The 13467-nt window shown below is 37.7% G+C and overlaps 1 pseudogene; it reads right to left on the bottom strand.

The window, feature by feature from the left end:
* Positions 1–1995: 1995 nt before the first annotated feature.
* LOC123836999 (small ribosomal subunit protein eS8-like) lies at positions 1996–2624 on the bottom strand (annotated as a pseudogene).
* Between the last annotated feature and the right edge of the window lie 10843 nt (positions 2625–13467).

The following is a 13467-nucleotide window of genomic DNA, read 5'->3' as shown; positions in this document are numbered from 1 at the left end:
GAGCTCCTATGTTTAGATAGGGACTCAAGACAGGTGAAGGTAGTTGTAGGTGGGAAAAAAAAATAAAGATGATGAAAGTTGGATGTGTAAAAAGATCTGATATAACCTGAATAGGGCAAAGAAGAGCAAGAAATTTTAAAGGTAAGCTGAACTTGAGACTTCTGCCTATGAGCCTGTATGTGTTCATGTGTGTGTGTACATGTATTAAGAAGGCAGAATACACTATATATATAGTTATAAAGTATGTAGGTTAAAATTCAGCTAATAGAGAAATATTTTTTTAAAACAAATCTTAAAGTTTTTATTAGAAACCCAAATATATATTTCATTCCATGAGACTCCTTAAATTACCTAAATGATTTTTTATAAATATATTTTTACTAATATATAAGTCACTGGTTAGGGGCAAATTGTGAAACTTTAGACATTAATTTAACCTTGGAATAAGAACAGTTAGACAAAACTAGAATGTTTTCTGGTGCAGTGACTGAGCTGGTACAGTGATTTAACTTGATTGAGCAAATTCATCTCTTACAGATGGCAGAACTGAAACTGCTTGAAGTCATTTGGGCTGACTTCTTTCTATCTCAATACAAGCAGTATTGAGATAGAAAAATCCTTGAATTTCTATTGTGGAAAATGTGCTACAGAAGAAGTAGCTTTCAAAGCAATTCAATGAAAAGAAGTCGCTCAGTCAAATTCAGGGAGAGTCCATTCTTTTCAAAGTGACTACACAAAATTAGGGTCATGATCTACAGAATCAGTCTATGTCTGAACTGATTTGAGCTAGCTAGACTGGCTCTAGATAAGTGTCTTGATTTCTTGATTTGAAAGACAGGAATGGCAGTTCAGGAATCTTTGTTTCCATTGGTGACTTTCATCCTCAGTAGAGGCTTCTTTCAGAGAAATTTGTAGTTGAAAGTAGCATAATATGGACCCTAATCATTCTTCCAAAAGAAAGTGAATTTCCTTAGGTAGTTCTAGTTCACCTCCAAGCTGAAATAGCACTCCTAAACCAAATCATCAAACTGCTATAAGATTAAAAGCTTTGGTCTTCAAATTCATAATCATGGTATGTTGCAAGTATAGTTTAAATTACCTTTTGTTACCTGTTTTTATGAGTTTTTAATTTGTATGTTTTTCTATACACTAATATAGGTTTTGCTTATTTAGCAATACTAAAAAGAACAGTCACTTTGAACAAACCAAACGTAGTAGGATTATTGAGATAATTCAGATTTAGCTTAGGGAGTCTCAATAGCTTAAAAGTATTATCTGTTGACATCCTACTACACAATCTAAAAGGAGTTCTAATGACATTTCTATGCATTATATTCAGCAATTTACAACTAAAATTGATATGGGAAAATATTAGGTAAGTTATGTTACTACACAACATTAATTATTATTATTATACTGAGATATTTTATACTAAATCAGTACCCAATTGTCATTTAAATTATCATAATCTCTAATTGATTATTTCCAGTGTATCACACTCTGCAACCCTGATCCTAAATTTTAAAAGTTTTTTTTTTTTTTTAAGATTTTATTTATTTATTCATGAGAGACAGAGAGAGAGACAGAGGCAGAGCGAGAAGCAGGCTCCCCGCGAAGCAGGGAGCCCGATGCGGGACTTGATCCCAGGATCCTGGGATCATGACCTGAGCCGAAGGCAGACGCTTAACCAACTGAGCCACCCAGGTGTCCCCCCAATCCTAAATTTTAATCACATATGTACAAGCGCCTACCTGGGCATCATACAGGTAGTTCAACTGAATATATTCAAATTTGAAAAAATTCAATTTATGAAACTACTCCCTAAATCTGACTTTCCTCCTGTATTCCCTACCCATTTATTCAGTTGCCTAAGGAAGGGTGATTCCCTTGACTTTTTACTTTCACTTACCACCAATATCCAAAACAAATGCTAATTCCTTTTTTTTTTTTTTTTTCAGGACAATAAACACCTTTATTGCATGACCAAAGATAGGAGGAAGATTATTTGCCTTTCCGGGCTTTGATTTCCCTCAGATAGAACTCTGGCTCCTTGCCCTCTAGCATGTAGCCATCTGCTCAGCCACAATGGCCTGGTCTTGAAGCGATGCACGCAAGAAGCTTGCCCTGCTGCAATTGCTCCTCCAGAAGACTGCTGATTTTGGCATTCTTTTTCCTTTCATCATATTTCTTCTGAATTTTCTTTGATTGATTTTGTTTTTGTTTTTGGTTTGTTTGTTTAAAATCTCTTCCTCCTCGGGCGTCAGCTTGGCCCCCTTCTTGCGGCCCAGGGGCAGTGCATAAGAAACTCGTACCACTGCCGGTACGGTGTGCTGTCAATGAGCACAATACAGTTCTTCACCAGGGTCTTGGTGCGGACCAGTTCGTTGTTGGATGCTTTGTAGACAACACCAATAATCCTTGTTTTTCACGTACAACACTCAGGGCCTGAGGAGAATTTCCCCACGTCTGGCCTCAAGGCATGGTACTTCTTATTGCCTCCCAGGACTCAGACTGTGTGTATGCGGCAGGGGGGTCCCAGCCCATACTTCCCCTGCCTGTGGTAGGGCTTTCTCTTGCCCCCGGTCTTGGCGGCGTTTGTGCCAGTTGTCCCGAGAGATGCCCATCGCTCTCGACGCTGGCTGCGAAAGAGAAAACGCAAAGCCTCACGGTCCGGTTTGTCTCAAATGCTAATTCCTTTTGATTCTACCTTTGACTTAGCTTTCATATTCATCTACTTGCCTCCTTCTACAATCTCATTATTTTGTTTTAATACATCTTCCTTTCTAATCTGGATTACTACAACAGTTTTGCTTGGTCTTCTCCATGCATCTCTTTCAAAACTTTTGCCAAATTAAGGAGTGATTTTTATACAATATCAAATTGCCACTCTGTTTTAATGTAATATTTCACTATGTATATATATTTTTGCTTACTTTGGATTCTCCCAAAACAGAACCTAAAAAGAGAATTTACATGCAAGTAGCTTACTGGGGAGGTTTTACCAAAACAAAACAAAACAAAACAAAACAAAAACAAATGTAGGGGATTGTAGAACAAAGACGGGAAGGAAAGTAAACTGATAAAAATTATGTTAACACAGATGTTATACTTATTCATTTGCGTCTTTTCATTGTCCCTATGAACTAATTCTCCCCCAGAAACATGCATCTCCTTGAAATACACCCAAGCCTATAAGATAATCTGTTTCATCTTCTTCAAAAATGCCCCTTCTGAAGTTCTGTCTTCCTGCTCCAATCTTCGCTATGTTCTCCACCAGCCTGCTACAAAGATCTTATTCTCAGACTTTTCTTTATTCTCAATCCTCCTGAGGACTTTATCTATTTTCTGAGTTGAATCCACTATTTCATGGATCCCAGATCTTCTTCTTTATTAGATGTCTTCCTCAGTTTGGTGGAACACATCCCACAGGTGCCAGCCATACAATGGAATGTTAGTTTCTCACAACCTGCATGCCTGAGAATGTCCTTCTAATCTCACCCATGAATAATAGCTTGTCTTGGTATAATTTTATGTAGAAATAGCTTTTATTTTGAATTTTCTTTTAAAGATTTTATTTATTCATTTGAGACACAGATACAGAGAGAGAGAGCATGAGCAGGGAGAGAGGCAGAGGGAGAAAGAAAAGCAGGCTCCCTGCTGAGCCAGGAGCCCGATGTGGGGCTCAATCCCAGGACCCTGGGATCATGACCTGAGCCGAAGGCAGACACTTAACCATCTGAGCCACCCAGGTGCCCCTATTTTGAATTTTGAAGACATTTTCATGGTTGTCTTCTGATTGCTGTTGAGAAAGCCTTTCTGAGTCAATGCTTTACTCTTGGTTATTATGACTGGGCCAATTTATTATATATAAGGTTTTTTGTTTGTTTGTTTGTTTTAATTTTGTCATAGACAGTTTCCCAAAGAGAAAGCCATCAAATCCCTCATAAAATGTATAGGTCTAGTTGCTAATGTTCTCAGAGTCAACTAGGGGAAAGGACTAATAGTTTCACCACTTTCTACATAGACTTTAATTCAATCCATCTTTTCTTTTCTTTTTCTTTTTTTTTTTTTTAAGATTTTTATTTATTTGCTACAGAGAGAATGAGAGACAGAGAGCATGAGAGGGAGGAGGGTCAGAGGGAGAAGCAGACTCCCTGCTGAGCAGGGAGCCTGATGTGGGACTCGATCCCGGGACTCCAGGATCATGACCTGAGCTGAAGGCAGTCACTTAACCAACTCAGCCACCCAGGCGCCCCCAATCCATCTTTTCTTTATAGTAGAGTACCCATACTTTCTTCAGCTAAGCCTAGTTTTCCTGAGTTTCAATTCTATCTTGTCCTTTTGGGTTGGAAGAGGGGAAGTTTCCCAACCTTTCAGGCTAGGGAGAGAATAAGGAAGTCTGATTTTTTTATAGAGAGAATTTTAGCCAAGTCTCCTATTTTCCATTTTAACTATACTTCTAATTCCTATTACTTCTAATCCCTGTCTTCCTGGACTTCTATTGTTCAAGTTAGACTGCTTGAGAATTTCTCCCAACTCCTGGCTTAATTTTTAGCTTTATCTGGTCTCATTCGTCTATTACCCCTTTTCTAGCTTTATGGTTTTTCAATATGTTTTTCACTGTATTCTCCCACCACATTGGTTTATTTTAAACTTCATCTTAGTTATATATATATATATCTTCCATGCTTAACTAAGGTTATGCTTAACTAAAGCCATGCTATTCATTCTTAAATTGTGTGGTAAGTTGTATAACGTGCTTCAGTAATATTCCTTTTATCCCATGACTGAGTTAGGTGTCATCCTACACAATATTTTATCAGACTCTATTCACCATCTGCTTACTTTTCTGTTTCCCCAGTTGAATGCAAGTCCTTGGAGAGCATTCTTCCTGTTATATCCTTAAGTCCTGGCACAATATCTAGCATAACAAAGGCACTCAATAACCATTTGTTAATTGTTGAATGATTATACTATGATGCAAACATTGACCCACAACAATTTTAATGTGCTCTTCATTCCATTTATTAGGACCAGAGTTATTCTCATCTGAAACATCTTAAAATGCAATCAAACATTTCTTCTTTCATGCTGTTCCTTAATGAATTACCACCATTTTCTGTTAGCTATTTAAATATCAACAAACACATATTAATCAGTCACTGCTAATTCAGTGATTATCTTTTAACTAACTACAGAAGGAACTGCCCTCAGAGTTAAATTTTAGTAAGGAAAATGGGGCAAGTACATCAATAGTGACGATGCCATTCATTCATGCTTCCACTTTTTCATTCATTTAACAGATAAATATTGAAGACACACTGTGCCCAGCATTGTTTTAACTGCTAGGGATACAGAGGCAGATAGATAGATTAGATAGATAGATACAAAGAATTAAAAAAAAAAAACATACAAAATGCCAGCATTCATATAATGTATAGCAGAAAGAAACAGAACATAAATAAATACACAGCTCAAATGATGACAAGCTCTAGATATATGTATAGAAGGTCAAGGTATCGAACACGCAAAGTTGATATTTTCCTATTTCACGTAGGCTGATATGCAAAGGTCTTAATTGATGGGGAACATTGATCAGGAGCTTAGAGAATAAAGGGAATGAAATTTTTGGATTTGAGAAGGAAGAACATTGTAGGTATTGAGAAAGCATGTGCAAAGGTGAGAACACATTTGGCTTGTTTAGTATCAAGAAGACCTCTGGCTAGAGAACAGGGGTTGGGGTGACTAATAGAAAACTTCAGAAAGGTAATGGGGCCTGACTGAATATATAGACAGTAATAGACACTTAAAAACTCGACTTTTTCACTGATTTTTTCAAAGATTTATTTATTTATTTGAGAGAGAGAGTGAGAGAGCATGCCCGAGTCAGGGGAGGGGCAGAGGAAGAGAATCTTCAAGCAGACTCCCGACTGAACACAGAACACAGAACCTGAACTGAGGGCTCAATCCCAGGACCCATGATATCATGACCTGAGCCAAAACCAAGAGCCTGAGGCTCAACCAACTGAGCCACCCAGGTGCCCCAACCTTTTCACTGATTTAAGTGAGAAAATTCTGAGTACAGTAGCAATGAGACTTAATTTATGCTTTGAAAGGATAACTCTTTCTTTAATGGTGCACTTGGAAAAGAGGAGTGGCACAGCTATGGGGAAGGCATAAAGCCTTGAGTAACCCAAAGAGAAAAAAGCCTCAAGCCACTCAGGGAAAATATTATATGCTATCACACCCAAGACACAGATAAAATTAGACTTACAATATGAGGAAATTAGTTAATGTGGGTTTACCCTCTTTAAAATCCTGTGATTATTCTTCCATAGCACTCATTTGCCTAAAATTCCCAGCCTTCTTGAGTTCAGCATCTTTTACTTATGGAATCCATAAAGTTTGCTGACTCCCAAAATACAGAAAAGTTGAAATTTTAAGAATAGTGGCACAATATTTGTGGTAAGATTGCCTATTTTGCACATATATATGGTATCTGAAGATTTCTACATTGTGCTTCCAGGTTAGAAAAAAAAAAAATTACTCAAAATGGTAGTTAACCTAATATCTCAAAATTCTCACAGTCCATAAAGTATAGGAAATATGTGTGGAAAGTAATAGTTTCCATAGTTGAAATCTGTTATTTAATCCTCCTTTTTCTTCCCCTAAGAAGCAAACATTCTCCATACCCTTCTCCCTATAAATTGTTACTCAAACTTTGAAATTTTTGATTATTTTTGCAATACTTCTCTTTAATCCATGTTATTACATAGGCTGTAGAGTCCAGAACTTAATTCTGGAGATGTTTTAGTAGCATTTATAAATGTGGGAGAATGATCCAATCAGTATTAAATTCTGGGACTTTGAAGACTTAAAGGTGTGTGTTGCTGTATTTTATAGACACCCACTAGTTTTCCTTTTTTTTTTTTACAGTGAACTTAGACAATGAGTATAACCTAACACTAGCAGGAACCAAACAATATTGTTCTGGTTCTTGTGATGGTTTTTGAGAGAATGGGTATTCTTTTAACTTCTTGTTTTCTTATATTCATCAGGCCACCTATTGTTACAAATAGGCACGTACAAAGTGAGTGGTTGATTCTCTTTCACTTAATATGTGTAATTTGTGTAATTAACTGTGGTTTAAAACACATAATGATCATCTCATCATTTCCTTAGTGCTATTGTCTCTGTGTGCACCCACTGATCTTAACAAGCCACAAGAATCACAGCATTATGCCCTCAGTACAGATCTCCATTACCCTTCCCATTATAGGCCTATTATCTTTGCAACATAAATAAATCTGTTCTTTCACAGAAAAGGACTCCCTAGAATACCAATAATTCCACATAGAAATATCTGATGTAAAACAGTGACACAGAGTAGTATGCATGTGTTTACTTTGAGTTCAGGAACAGATGAGACTATAGTTCCAAATCAGTTCTCTTATTTTATGACTTACCCACTGCAGCCAACTCTGTATCCAGGCTAATTTGTTCATCTGGTTTTAGCTTGGTTCAAATAAAGTGAATGGCAGGTTTGATTTCCATGTGGGCTACTTAGCTATACCCAGAGAAAGCCTTCCACACCCGTAAGTTGTACTACAACAGCAGCCAACCATCTTATAGATACATGCATATGGTCGCAAGGAAATGAGATAAAATACGAGAATTGCAACTAAAACACCACATTACTGGTATGTGCCAAGTTCTGTTCTGATTTACACAAAGAAAAAAAAAAAGCTCATGTAGTCCTTACTGAAGCCATTGGAGGCAGGTAATATAATTATCCCTTTTATATATATACAGAAATGGAGAGAGGGGCGCCTGGGTGGCTCAGTCAGTTGAGCGACCCACTCTTGATTTCAGCTCAGGTCATGACCTCAGGGTTGTGGTACTGAGCCCTGCTCTGGGCTTTGCACTCTGTGGGGAGTCTACTTGAGATTTTCTTTGTTCTCTCCCTCTCCCTCTGCCCCTCCTCCCCCCCCTCAAATCAATCAATCAATCAATCAATCAATCTTTTAAAAAAAACAGAGAAACAGAAAAGTTAAATAAACTGTCTTAGGCCACAAGGTTAGTAAGTTGCACAACTGGGATTTTAACCCAGGCAGTTTGGCTAAGATAGTGCAAAATATGTATTTAGCATATTCCCTAATAACGATACCTATGAACTTTCTATATGAAGACCAGTATATAAATAACCTTGAAAAACCTATATAACCACTTTCCACCAATTTGACATTTTAAGTATTCATTAATATCTTAAAGTATGCAAAACAAATAAAAGGTATTTCTCAATGTTGTTATTTGGAAAATACAAAAGAAATTCAATTTATTAAAATTTTATGATCAATCTCAACTTCACGTGTCTAAAAAAAGTTGACTATAATGTGAAGTTACTAGCTTTATAGGATTTGAGTCACTTAAAATGTGATAAAAGCAATAACTAAAGCTTACATTTCACAGTTACTAATATTTTTCTAAAAAGCCTAATGTTAGGATGTATGATACAAAATATGAATCAGGGAAGTTTTAATAAACACTAAAACAATTCACATAATAATCCAATTGGATATTTTTAGGATGATAGAAAGATGTCCAGTGATACGCCATAGGAAATGAGGGAATATCACAAGTTTACACTAAAAAAGAGCCTCTCAACACATCTACTCAAGACACATATGTAAATATATATACACGTATATATTAGTCAAGCCTAATTCATTTGAAAGTGTAAGGCAAATTGCTTCAGCTAGTTTGAGTAAAGGAGGAGACTTTATTCTTTCATATCTTAAAATCATGTAAAGTCAGGTATGAATCTGGCCTTTTGTTTCTGTATGTCTTGCAAAGTGAAGTACTAACTACTCTTTGTTTTGGACAATCTTTTCAAGGATATTTTCATAGTTGACAGCCTTGGGAGACAGAAATAATATCTTCCTCCATAACAAGGGTCAAGCATGCTTCCCAATATCATAAAACGATTGGTTTCCTTAAGTCAGAGTTCCACTCATGTAACACAGCCTACTTGTATTCACATGTAATCTGGCCCTCTTCTGTCACCATATGGGGGCTGGGGCTTTAAGAAAGGGTGCAAAAATGATGATTCTCTGCCTATTGCTAGTGCTAGGAGTAACAAATTGTCCTCCATCTCTGACTCAGAAATCCTGTATCTTGAACCAGTGTTCATAAAGTCATGGGAGGCTACTGCATTAGCTTACAAATAGGGTAAAATCTCAGACCTGTCACATTTCTTGACATTGAATACTAAAGAAGATTGATTTACTTCACCCAGATTCAAATATCCAAAAAGTTTCTTGCCCTTCTTTCTCTTGAAAGTTTTGCTCATATTTCACCTTCTCAATATGGCAGACACTCCCTTTAAATTTGTAACTTTCTATTTCTCTTCAAAATCCCTATCCCTATTTCCTGATTAATTTTTCATAAGACATATAGTGTTCCTAGTGTATCAAAAACACTAATAAAGTTGAAACTCAAAAACATTTATTGAGGAGGAGCAAGATGGCAGAGGAGTAGGAGGCCTAAATTTCTTCTGGTGCCAGGAATTCAGCTAGATAAGGATCACACCATTCTGAATACCTACGAACTCAACAGGAGATCTAAGAAAAGAATAGCAGCAACTCTCTGAACAGAAAAGCAACCACTTTCTGGAAGGTAGGATGTGTGGAGAAGTGAATCCGAGGAGATATTCAGGAAGATAGACAGTGGGGGGAGGGAGCCTCTGTCAGCCGCTACTGGCAAGTGATAGAGCAGCGGAGCACAAAATCATAACTTTTAGAAGTCTGTTCTGCTGAGGGATGTCGCTCCAGTGGCTAAGCAGGGGGTGGAACCCTTGCTGGGACAGTATGGTCTCAGGAACCTTGGGGTCACAGAAAGACTGGGGGTTCCTGAGTGTGGCAGAGCTCCCAGGTATTGGAGCGGGGAAGCCGGCTGCAAGACAGAGCCGAGGAGTGGGCTCTCAGCACGGGGTTGCCATAAACTGTGATCCACGGCATAGTTGGGCCACTGCTCTTCCAGCAGGGACCCAACAAGTGGCAGATCCAGGGAGATTCTCCTTCCTCTTCCAGGAGGAGCAACACAGGAGCACATCACAGGGATCTGCTGGGTTTGGAGACTCCAAACGGGGTCATGTGCCAGAGATAGAAATGCTCAGTCACAGGCCGGGGGAGCACGGAGTGCAGCCGAGACTGAGGAGACAGGAGTGATTGACTGCTTTTCTCTGGGGGCACACTGAGGAGTGGGCCCCAAGTTCTCAGCTCCTCCGGGGCAGAGATTGGGAGGCTGCCATTTTCACTCTCATCCTCCAAAACTGTATGGAAAGCTTTCAGGGAACAAAACCTCCCAAGAGCAAACCTGGGCAGATTACTTAGCCTGGACAGGGCAAGGGTGGGGCAATTCTGCCTCTGGCAAAGACATTTGAGAACCACGGCAACAGGCCACTCCCCCAGAAGGTCAGCAAGAACAGCCCCCCCAAGACCAAGTTTACAGATCAATGAGAACGGCAGAACCCCAGCGCTCAGGGAATACTGCACATAGAATTCATGGCTTTTTCCCCATGATTCTTTAGTCTTTCAAAGTTAATTTTTTTTAACTTTCTTTTTTTTTTTTTAATTTTTCTTTTTCCCTTTTTCAACCAACATCTTATAAATCCCTTTTTTAAAAATCTTTATTTTTCATTTTTAGAGTCATATTCTATCCCTTCATAGTAGTTAACCTTATTTTTGGTATATATATATATAAATTGTTCTCTCTTTAAAATTTTGGGATACAGTTTCTTCTAACAGACCAAAATATACCCTAAATCTCTAGTGTATGGCTTTGTTCTAGTCTCCTGCCTGATCACATTCCTTCCCTTTTCTTTTCTTTTTTCTTTTCTTTTCTTTCTTTTTTCAACCAACTTATCGATTCCTTTTATAAAATCTTTTATAATTTTCATCTTTACAGTCATATTCCATCCCTTCATCATATTAACCCTTAAATTTGTACATATATAAGTTTTTCTTTCTTTAAAATTTTGGGATGCACTTTCTTCTAACAGACCAAAATACGCCCAAAATCTAGTGTGTCGCACTGATCTATGCACCAGCCTGATCATATTTGATCATATTCTGTTTTTTCTTTTTTTTTATCTTTTTCTTTTTCTTTCTCTTTTTTTCTTTTCTCTTTCTTTCCCTTTCTCTTCCCCTGGTTTCAGGTCTCTTCTAATTTGTTTAGTGTATATTTTTCTGGGGTCGTTGTTACCCTGCTAGCATTTTCTTCTCTCATTAATCTATTCTCCTCTGGACAAAATGACAAGATGGAAAAAGTCACCTCAAAAAAAAGAACAAGAGGCAGTACCAACTGCCAGGGACCTAATCAATACGGACATTAGTAAGATGTCAGAACTAGAGTTCAGAATGACAATTTTAAAGATACTAGCTGGGCTTGTAAAAAGCATGGAAGATATTAGAGAATCCCTTTCTGGAGAAATAAAAGAACAAAAACCTAATCAAATCGAAATCAAAAAGGCTATTAATGAGGTGCAATAAAAAATGGAGGCTCTAACTGCTAGGATAAATGAGGCAGAAGAGAGAATTAGCGATATAGAAGACCAAATGATGGAAAATAAAGGAGCTGAGAAAAAGAGAGATAAACAACTACTGTATCATGAGGGCAGAATTCGAGAGATAAGTGATACCATAAGACAAAACAACATTAGAATTGGGATCCCAGAAGAAGAAAGAGAGAGAAGGGCAATCTATCTTTATATCTATCTTTCAATAGTTACCCTAAATGTAAATGGGCTAAACGCCCCAATCAAAAGACACAGGCTATCAGATTGGATAAAAAAAACCAAGACCCATCAATATGCTGTCTGCAAGACACTCATTTAATTTATTTTTTATTATTTTTTAAATTATGTTATGTTAATCACCATACATTACATCATTAGTTTTTGATGTAGTGTTCCACGATTCATTGTTTGCATATAACACCCAGTGTTCCATGCAGAACATGCCCTCTTTAATACCGATCACCAGGCTAACCCATCCTCCCACCCCCTTCCCCTCTAGAACCCTCAGTTTGTTTTCCATCATCTCTCATGGTTCATCTCCCCCTCCGATTTCCCCCCTTCATTCTTCCCCTCCTGCTATCTTCTTCTTCTTCTTTTTTTTTTTTAACATATAATGTATTATTTGTTTCAGAGGTACAGATCTGTGATTCAACAGTCTTGCACAATTCACAGTGCTCACCATAGCACATACCCTCCCCAATGTCTATCACCCAGCCACGCCATCCCTCCAAACCCCCATCACTCCAGCAACCCTCAGTTTGTTTCCTGAGATTAAGAACTCCTCATATCAGTGAGGTCAGACAATACATGTCTTTCTCTGATTGACTTATTTCGCTCAACATAACACTCTCCAGTTCCATCCACGTCATTGCAAATGACACGATTTCATTCCTTTTGATGGCTGCATAATATTCCATTGTGTATATATATATATATATATATATATATATATATATATATATATATACCACATCTTCTTTATCCATTCATCTGTCGATGGACATCTTGGCTCTTTCCATAGTTTGGCTATTGTGGACATGGCTGCTATAAACATTGGGGTGCACGTACCCCTCTGGATCCCTACATTTGTATCTTTGGGGTAAATACCCACTAGTGCAATTGCTGGATCATATGGTAGCTCTATTTTCAACTTTTTGAGGAACCTCCATACTTTTTCCAGAGTGGCTGCACCAGCTTCCATTCCCACCAACAGTGTAGGAGGGTTCTCCTTTCTCCGCATCCCCGCCAATATCTGTTGTTTCCTAACTTGTTAATTTTAGCCATTCTGATCAGTGTGAGGTGATATCTCATTGAGGTTTTGATTTGGATTTCCCTGATGCCGAGCAATGTTGAGCACTTTTTCATGTGTCTGTTGGCCATTTGGATGTCTTCTTTGGAAAAATGTCTGTTCATGACTTCTGCCCATTTCTTGATTGGATCATTTGTTCTTTGGATGTTGAGTTTGATAAGTTCTTTATAGATTTTGGATAGTAGCCCTTTATCTGATATGTCATTTTCAAATATCTTCTCCCATTCTGTCAGTTGTCTTTTGGTTTTGTTGACTGTTTCTTTCACTGTGCAAAAGTTTTTTATCTTGATGAAGTCCCAAGAGGGTTCTAGAGGGGAGGGGGGTGGGGGGATGTGTTAGCCTGTGATGGGTGTTAAGGAGGGCACGTTCTTCATGGAGCACTGGGGGTTATATGCAAACAATGAATCATGGAACACTGCATCAAAAACTCATGATGTAATGTATGGTGATTAACATAACATAATAATAATAAATATATATATATATATATATATATATATATATATATATATATATATATATATATATAAACAAGCAAGCAAGAAGCAACAAACAAAAAATAGCACCCCCCCAAAAAAATTAG

This window comes from Mirounga angustirostris, unplaced genomic scaffold (assembly GCF_029215605.1).
Source record: "Mirounga angustirostris isolate CCGP_5_RB_7025 unplaced genomic scaffold, mMirAng1.0.hap1 SCAF_8, whole genome shotgun sequence".
Lineage (NCBI taxonomy): Eukaryota > Metazoa > Chordata > Mammalia > Carnivora > Phocidae > Mirounga > Mirounga angustirostris.
This window is presented reverse-complemented; position numbering and strand designations above follow the sequence as displayed.